We start from the raw sequence: 10,737 nt of genomic DNA, 5'->3' as shown, positions 1-10,737 counted from the left end.
AATTAACATAAGTATACTACAGTTACGCAAATTATCACTTAAGCATGGTGGATTTTGGAGATACAAGGTATTACTTCATAATGGTTATTAGAAAATCATAAGTCATAAATGACTGTTACTGCCGACGCCATAATATTACTAGCCTTTAAAAAGAATTATTCAATTTTTTATTTTATATTTTTCTTATTTGCTGCTAACAAATTACATTACTCAATTTGATAATACCTGCTAAATAAAAAATATGTTTGTGACACAAATAACCAGAATAATTACCATGTCTCTATCATGAAATATAAACCTTTTTAAGAAACTTATTTGAAAAGTAATATAATAATGGTTTATCCATCATAAGGCGTTTTTCAACTTCTTTGATATTGATTTTGTTTGAGGCTAGACTAAGCAATATATCCGTTCTGAAAGCGAGGTCACTCTAGGTGTTTTTGGCAAACAGCTAGTGCTAGTGGAAAGTTTTATAAGTTGTACTGGGACTTATAGCACATTAAGTGTTGTGGTTGTCCTGTCATGTCGTGGTGTCATGGTTCAAAACGTGTTTTTATATTTACTTCAAAATAATTAGCGAGATTACTATTCTTAAAACTTAAACGAGTATTTAAATTGCGATAGCACTTATAATTGTAAATGATCTGTGACCTTCAAATTGTAAATATTTATTCTATCGTATTTTGTATCTTAATTAAGTAAACATAATTTTTTTTTAACTTTAAAAGAAACCTATTTTTAATTTTCATTTCTCTTACATTTCATTTTAGCTTAGTTGAAACATTTTTGTTAAATAATAATGTAATCCGAGGCATTAAGCGTGAAGAACGAATATAATCTAAAATACATTAAATATTAATGCACAACGCTTGGATATACATTTACATCATTCTTCTTTAAGATAAACTCGGTGGAAATATGTCACTCACACGTCTATCAAGTCACATATTATAATTCCAAATGGGATTAAGAAGTCAGTCTTCGGAAAATTTCGCTCAAAAGGTCATGATCAAAAGTTTGAAAACAAATAATTTCGTGACATATTGTATGGTATATGAGTAAAATAGTTAATTATTTAATGTTTAACTAAAATAATCATATTTATAAGCGAAGTTGATCACGGGAACGGAATCACGGGAATAATAATTGACTGACAAATTTTACTGAGAATTAATAGAATCGAAAAATCGATCGTTGTTTTACCAACGCAAGCCTTTTGTCGATTTGTTTTGGCCTTTTTTGTACCAATTTTCTCTATCTCACGTCAAGGACAAAATGGACTCGGCTATTTTCTGTCTGGATGATTATTTTTAATACAAATAATTAGTGGTAATTATCTCTGAATAACATTTATTAGTTGAGTTATCATTTAACACTAACTAAAATATTTTAATTATTTATATTGTTTTAATTATTTGTATGGGTTGTTTGGAAGAAATGGCTAATTAGCCATAAATCCCGCCCATTGTACTTCACTGTCTGTAAATATCTTTATGCTTTGTTTGTAATATATTTGTGGTGTACAATAAAGTATAAAATAAATAAATAAATAATATATTACTAACATTTTTAAGTTGAAATAAAGTATGCAGCAATTGCGAAGTGCTGGTAAAACTAGAACTGACCGCTGAACAAAGATGCAAGTTTATCTATAAGCGACCAATGACTACGTATCACGCTCTTGCATAAGTCGTATATTTCGCAAATTACTACTAGCTGCGAAAGTAATGACGCAACCAGGCAGCCCATTGATTAGAATCGCGAATGTAACTGGTTACTTAATCTATGTAATTCCTTCTCAAGCACGATCAATACATTGACGACTGATGACTTTTACCTTATTTTTCTTGTTTTTTTTTTTTTTTAATATATATTATGACATAAGTTTGTTTAAATGTTTAGGTTGGTAGCGAATGGAGTCTGCTAAGTTGTTAGACAAAAATATTCATTTTCTTAAAAGTTCAAATATCATCATAATAGTCTGCGCGTATTCTTAACTTTAGAGTATTGGTTTTGTGATAGCTTTTATTTACTTGTTCTCTTTTACTTTTCATGCACATAATTATAATACATATTTATTCACAGAGTTACGCATAATGTTGTAAATAGCTAGATATAAACGTATGATTAGCTGAAGTAGGATTTGGATCGTGCAAATATTAATTTAATTAATTGTACAAAAAACGAAAGTGCATAAACATCAATTACTATTTTCAATTGTTTCAATTATTGTACCACGTCTTATTGACCTTTGTGTTGAACGCTCTACATTTTGTCGCTAAGAAGATACTGAGGTTGCATGTTTGTTTATCGAACATATACTCTTGTATACCTCTTGGTAGAGAAACACAAATAACAAGTGTCTAAGGGCCGAGTTGATAAACATCGCGCCACTAATTTTATTGTGTCCAATACAACAATGTGTTCTGTTGAATATATTTAAATGCAAATCGCCGTGCGTTGTAACTATTGTTTGATTCGCAGAAATAATAGGAGGATTGAAAACGTAATATTTTCAGACAGATGCTACCCTGGTGCTCTCTAAACGAATAAGTATTTATATAGGTATATCTTTCAAAAAAACAAACCATATCTCTAGCTACATGTACTTAAAATTTCAATATTGAAAATTATAGTGTTTAAAATTCAAAAGTTTCAAAACCTTTATTGCAATAAAATTTGAAACTGAAAGTTTCATCTAAATTACAAAATAAGTAGTATTTTATACTAAAATAATAGAGTACGTTTAATACTCTAATAGAATCAAAAGTGTATTTAAAGTATATTTTTCATTGCATGCTCTATGTTAAATAGATAACATGATGTATCGATACGATAATAATTGCACAAAACGCGAAGCGAACGTATATTTGACACGTACCTACTTATTTTTCATTCGATTGCTCTCGTACGTACGTACATTAGGTATTGAAATATGGTGAAAACGATAACAACGTGCAAAATATACTGTAATACGAAACAGTGGCACCGTCGCTACTTTCAATGTTGACACATTGAAATAAGATACCGTTGTTTCGGTCGTGTGAATATAATTCTTTTCAATATGAACTTGCACGACTGCACGATCGTCTTTCATTCCTTTTGTCTCTCAGTTCATAGATCTTGTAATTTTAATTAGCTTTATCATATGAGCTTTATGTCTTTCGAAGATTTAGTCATCATTATTAAAATATGTTTTTATATTTTTAGTTTTGAAATTTGAAATATAAAAAAGCATATGTCGGCCACAATCATTGGGCTGGTAAATAGAAAATATAGAATAGAGCCAAAAAAACTGCTTTAAATAAATAAACGCTTCATACTCAACGGCCCTCAGTAGGATTTTATCCTGTGTCGGGGGTCCGGAATACACAATACACAAGCACAAACGCGCAGACCACGACAAACATCTATATGGCCATTACAAATATCTGTCGTGAGCGGGGATCGAACCCTTGACCGCCAGAGCAACAGCCAGTTGACAGCTGCGCCAACGACACATTGGCGGATATATTCCGTACTACGAGCAAAGATCGCTATCAGGTGTTCATGATAACAACTGGGACACTGGAGGCATGGTGGGGAGACCCACAAGGACTGCGCAAACATCCACGGCAATCATCTGTATGGCCAATGCAAATGATTGTCGTGTGCGAGGATCGAACCCGCAGCCGCCCAACATCCACAAACCAGTGCTGTGACCGTTGCACTAACGCGTCGTCTGACTTTTATTGGCGCCAACTTTCTTGGCAAACTAATTCAATGCTTAATTTAATATTAAAATTAAAGCTGATTAAAACAGTATAACGGCTAAAAAACGTTTAAAAACTTCTAATCATACAAAGACAGGTATTAATCAATTATATTCACATCAAACGACTGACAAGAATCATTCATTCACGTGAGTTTAAATATACACGCGTTTAAAAGTGCAGGTATGCGAGTTATCGAGGTTAATACGGTTGATAGCAAAGATATCGCTACGTAGGCGGTAGCCCGCTCCTTGATAATGCTCGACACACGCTCGTGCGTCTGTGTACGTGTGTATTACAGCTGTACGTCCGTGTGTGCTGTTGGTGACACAAGCGATGATAACTCTTTGTTTTCTTTGCAACCGCCGCATGATCTATGACAGTTGGTCGTTTATTTTACAAGGTATCGTGTGTTTTAGATATGAACCATTGATATAAAAATGTATCAAATTATACGATTATCGAAAGAATTTACGAGAGTCATATAGAGCGACAAAAAAAATCATGAAGCTATCTATACCGAACATAAAAAAAAGAAAAACGCATAAAAATACGTAAATGAATGAATAATAAAATCAATTTCACTGTTACTTTGAACTTAACTGTACCGATGAGTAGCATTGCATACAATATACTCGTATTTTTCTTTCGTACAAAGTCAGTTCACTTGACTGTTTATTCTTTTCCTATCTTTACAAGGCTAATGGTTCCTGTGTGCATAGCATATCATTGGATAATATGATGTTACTAGTAATTATTTATAATACGTTCCTACAAAAACATGTTATTTTTATAAATATTTCTTATTAGAAATTAAAGAGCTCTCCAAAAGTGGTAAGCTCATTCATGAGTTTGATTGATACAAAATAAAATCCCAACAAAAACATTTTCATGTAAAATGTTGCCAAGACGAGATCATATGGCTCGCCTTGTCAAAAAGTTATCAGATCTCATGAAGAGCCAAGCTTCTAACTCTACACGCCCTAACTCTACAAGCCCTAACTTCACAAACTCTACACCTTAGTCAAAATATGTGGCTTGGCCGTTTCGTTACTACCGGCTGCCGATGTTGTAGATGACGACTGCTGGTGAGGTGGACTACTGCTGCTGGCAATGCTGCCCCTTGCCTCTTCATTTTGGCCCCGTCGCGGGAAAATATATATATATATATATATATATATATATATATATATATTTTTTTTCTTTTTATTTGTATTATGTATCAATTATTATTCTTCTTTTTATTTTTTCTTTAATAGAACTATTGTATAACAGAAAAGTATTAAACAGTAAATAAATTTTTCACCTTACTGGCGGTAGCGAAACGGCCAAGCCACATATTTTGACTAAGGTGTAGAGTTTGTGAAGTTAGGGCTTGTAGAGTTAGGGCGTGTAGAGTTAGAAGCTTGGCTCTTCATGAGATCTGATAACTTTTTGACAAGGCGAGCCATATGATCTCGTCTTGGCAACATTTTACATGAAAATGTTTTTGTTGGGATTTCACTTCTTTTTGTAAGTTGCTTATGACAATATTTTGTTATTTTGTTAATTTTTTCTTTCTTTTTTGGAGTGTATTTCTTGCAAATCAGAGGTGCCTTTTTTCATAGATCACTCTCTATCTTTGCCTTTTTTCTTTGTTGGTTTACTGTTTATAATAAGCGATAGATCAGGGCGATACTTGGCTTTTAGGCGATTATTTTCGACTATAGCTGCCTGTTGTGCTTTAATACTACTAAAGTCAATATTTATCTAATAACCGTTTTTTATTTTTTTTGTATTTTATTATTATTATTTATAAAAAGGAGTAACAAGGAGTCCCTATATCAATTTTCAGACCTCTAGCATCAAAATTTGCGGAAGTCTCATACAAATTTCCATCTCCTAGTTTAAGGGGTTGGAGGGTAAAAGTTTCAAGTTTTAGAATTTTTTTATTGTTTGTGTACTAATACTTGCTTACATACCAAATTTCAGCTTTCTGGGACTTCAGGAAGTACTCTAAGAATTTTGATGATCACCAGTGAGTGACGAAATCGGGGTTTTTTAGATATCAATAAAATCTAAAGTATAAGGGCTATGCAATTGAAACTTTATATGTTTAATAAGTCCACTATGGACATCATATTCCGAGAATTTTGTTTATCTAGTATAATCCAAACCCAAGTTATGGGGGTTCAAAAAAACGACGAAGCACTTCGAGAAAAGATAGGTAGTGCTTTTCGTTTTTTTTTTTTTGGTTCGTCTTGGCGGGGGCACTACCGTGCCCCCAGATAACACTAGAATAATCATAAAGAAGCATAGCTGTGCGTCGCGATGTTACCTAACTAGCTATGTATACGTACTATTTAATCAACTTGTATATGTTATTCCAGATGCCTGGCTGTTTACATACTAAGTTCCATTGCCGTGTTTAAAATCAGTAATTTTTGCGTTACAGAATAAATAGTACATTTGTACAAATCTTCTTTATTTTATTTAAATTAAAAATAGTACAACTAGTGTTCTTATCGCTTTATAGCACACATCTTTTAGACAGCCATTGGAATAGAGATTTTACTACTGTAAGCTAAAAAGATAGTTGTTTATTAAATTTTGCGCAACTTTTGCATTAATGTAAATCCTCAGTTTAGTCTTATTTTTATACATTTTACCATCTTCATCATAATTAGAACATATTCTGGAGCAATTTACAATAATAGGGTTAGGTTATGTTAGGTTACTTTTCAATTGGAATAAAAATAATTATTAAATTATTACCTCTCAAAATACTAAACGGTTTTTGCTGATATAAAACAAAATATAAAAATATTTATATTATTTTTTATGTTATTCCAATTATTAATATCCAACATATTAATGCAAAGTGACAAACTGGTAAAGTTGATTCTTAATTTAAAAAAATCTAATAAAATCAAATATATATGTATATATTTCCTCTAGATTAAAGACATTACAAAATTTGTAGAGTTGTTTTAAATTAAAGACAAAATTTTGTAAGGAGTATATGAAGCAACAGTATTTATTATTTAAATTTAAAGCATTTTAACAGAGCAAGAAGTTTGTACAAGCTTAATGTAAGTGCTTTTTGATGCTAGCGGTGTAATAAACAACAGAGAGGATTACTTTTACAAGTTAATTCTTAACCATTGTTTTGTATTACAACTTGAAGCGACAATCGCTTTTAAGTGAACAAAAAACATGAGCGTACTCGGTAATATTTCAATAGACGTTGAGTTTTATTGTTACTGTATTCCATAGAAAACCTTTGGAACCTTTTTGGCAAATTTTAAATTATAGGCAATATTTATATTTATAATATATAATTATCTATAGTAACATAATAAAAAAAGGGTTTTTTATGTATGCATTCTTGACTGCATTTGATTAGGACATCCCAAGATAATTAGGTAGGCATATTCAGTAGTATATACTTGCAGTAGCTCCTTGTTGTATATTTTTTCTACCTATAAGTTAAAAAAATCTGACAAGTTTGGCTGTCTAAAAGACTGGGTTGTCTGGAAGGAATGGCTATAAGCCATAAGTCCATCTGTGTTGTACTTCACTGTCTGTAACTATCTTTATGCTTTGTTTGTAATATCACCCACTCATTTTTTTAATATAATCGTTTATAGCCCACAGTCAAAAATGTAATACAAATAAATAATTTTCGTTTCAACTTTCGTTATGTCATTTATTTATAAGTATTTCAGATAAATTTCAACAAAATATGTTATTTCAGTATCACCACGAAGATAATCACAGGTAATATGATAAACGTATTGTGATATAGAATAATAGATACACATAAGTGACACATCATTCATAACTACGCTATGTGACTCGCAAACAATTATAGTACAAGTGATTTCCTTTATCGAAGGTCATTATATTAATAGTTAGTTACGTAACGTAGGACGCACGATTGCTCGTATTTGGCATTAAACAACACTTTCTTTGTTACTGCTTTTTTGGCAACATGTCGTAAATATCCAACAACATTTGTATCGTGTTTATTTTCTCTACTATGTCGCATTTGTAGTTAACAAAAATGAACCTGAATAGCATAAATTGGAAACGCAGAAATTTTTGAAGGTAGACCTGTTACAATTTTTCACATTAACTCTATGATTCGTTTGTGACAAAATGTAATGTAAAAACAGTTTAAAACCCTTGTTAGAAACAGTTATTTTTATTTTAAAATTATACGTCATCAGAGCTCGGGTCGTAAATAGGTATGTAGTAGGTATTAAAAACGCAACACAATTATTATTTTTAAATGAGTATTTTCAGTCATATCGTCAATAAAGTAAAAGTATTAATTAGTAAGTAAATATTTAATAATAAAACTACCAATATTTTTTTCTATTTAAATGTTATTAAAAAAAATGCAACGTATAATTGTTTTAAGGACTCTACATTATTTACACGGGTATACTTTTAAAATAATATTTTATTTATATGTATTAAATTGTTAGAATATATGCGTTTTACGTAATAATAATACAATGGTTGGTCTAATCTACCTATTTAGTTTTAGCAATCCTGTATATTTTTCTCAATATTTTGTTATAATTTGAAAACGAAATTAACACTAAACATAAAGGTATAGTATAGTAATGATCGTCGTCATAAGATATACTCGTAATAATAAATAAGTATAGCAATTTAGGTCGTAAATGACTTTATAAACTAATTGTATGTATTTAATAACGGTAGATATATGTATTAGCTCTTTCTCGTGTAAGTTGGGTCAAAGTTTATCGTCGCTAGCGCACCACCGACTGAGGTCGCGTACTTTTCCTCCTTGTTCTAATTTTGATCCATTAATTACTATTGACTGTTTGTAGTAAACGATAAGCGTGACTGATGTCTTAATTAATTACTCGAGGCTTCTCTAATTGACAGATTTAAGGAATCTCAATACAACTAAATTAGTTGCAACAATCTTTAGCTGTCCCTTCGGGTTTGTTATTCATGTTTTATATCTTATATATTTTTTATTGTTTATGTTTATTATCTTTCTAAATATTAAAGTTCGTTTAAAAATATTGCACGTGTTTGACTTAGTTCCGTTGCAAGTAGGTAAGGTAAATATTTTTATTTAATTGTTTTCGTTAATAGAAGGTCAGAAATGCACTTAAGGTTTCTTAAGCGGATAACTCTTTAAAGACAATCTGAAGGTTACAATCATTGATACTGGTTTGCTAACAGCACGTATGCCGCTAACCAACTAATCGGTTAAGGTAAGGGTGTGGACCATTGTGGAAGGATGATTTAAATGAAAATAATTATTATCGCTCAATAAAAGCGTCGCTACCACGACGGTAATTTAATGAAACTTGAGTTATTTTTCAACATACGAGCACATCGGATGTTGTGCAAGGTGGTGAGTTGAGTAGCTATCTCAATTGGATTGCACTGCCTACCTGGCAGCAGGCCCGAAATATAAAGCAAACGGCGAGCGGGACAGCAGCAGCAAAGACGAGTGTTGCCGACACGATCAGAAACAACCTAAATAAAGCAGGCCAGCAGGGAGTAGCCGACGTCGCCGACAGCCGTCTCGGTGGACACGGAACGCGGCGCACACACGCGGCCCACAGCCCACCACACACGCCCGCCGCGCACCGGCTCACACAATCTTGTCTCACACACACATCGCTCGCTAGACGAAAATAAAATCCACTCGTTATGCGCCATGCAAATAGGAAGGCGACGGGACATAATAGCGTGAACCGACCGAATGAACGAGTAGATCCTTACGTTTCGTGGCACTGTCGCAAGACGGTCACGGGCGCAGCATCTCAGGGTGCTAAGTCACGACGATTCAAGATCGGAGATCTCATCCGAAGGCGCCGTCCACCTCTCTGAACTGGTTTTGTGAGTACGCTCGTATTCCGATGGAAAAATACACGAGCGAGACGTCCACGAACATTCGGCACTCGCGATTTCGCTGCTGTCTCACTGCGGTTACTCGGCAGGAAAATCAACGGGCGGAGATTAGCATGAATGATATCATAAGATCGTCGTCACAAACGAGACACGAATAGAGTGCGACGTCGGCGCGGGTCGCAGCGCGACTGGCGGCGGCACTACGCGGAGCCCCGTGCGTAGTGAGTGGCCGTGAGGCGCGGGGACGAGGAAACCCGGTGCGAGTACGGCGCGCCCGGCTCGACCCACGCGAGGGGGGCCGGGGGAGCGACTCACGCGCGGGACGGGGGGCGCGGATTAATCACGTAGTAAGTATACCCCCCGGGGCCGCGCCGCCCGCCTCCACCCCGCGCATAGAGCCTGCGCGCGGCCGATACATTAATAAATACTAAATGCAACGACCAACGAGCGCTCGTCGTGCCAGACTGAAACCGGACATTTATCGAAGCTAAATGAATTCCTGGGTGAGCGTTGCCACCTAATCTTGGCTCTGAACGCCGCTGTCGCCCTCGCGAGGCGCCGCACCTTCGCTAACATCGACTTGTATCGTGATGCAATTCTGTAATCGTGTTTAAGAAAGTTATCAATTGACTCTACATAATTCAATAATATATGAATTTAACTTCCATTATTCGCTGGCTCATTTAGACCAATTTACTTTCAAAATATTGTACGTCATACTTATTCAATGTAATATGTGAACATTGTTGTTATGTGTTTATTTTGAAAATTAAGAACTACGCTTCGCATAAAAAACATTCTCCAATAAAACTATCGTCTGGATTATTAAGATTTTTATAACGTCATAAAATGCTAAGATGCACCAGTTATACATTTTTAAACCACACATTTTCATCACTAGATGATTGTTAATTAGGCGTAGCGGTAAAAACCGCTTGAAGATCAATGTTTACGACTTTAGAAAGTTATGGCAAGAGTAATTCAGTAAATAGCTACTTGATTTTGTAAAAACATTATTTATATTATTTTTTAATTCGATTAATTATAATAAACATTTTGACTTGATTGCCTTTATTTTAATTGTTTGTTTGTTACAGCA

The sequence above is a fragment of the Melitaea cinxia genome, chromosome 14 (genome assembly GCF_905220565.1).
Source record: "Melitaea cinxia chromosome 14, ilMelCinx1.1, whole genome shotgun sequence".
Taxonomy (NCBI): domain Eukaryota; kingdom Metazoa; phylum Arthropoda; class Insecta; order Lepidoptera; family Nymphalidae; genus Melitaea; species Melitaea cinxia.
Note: the sequence above shows the minus strand (reverse complement) of the source record.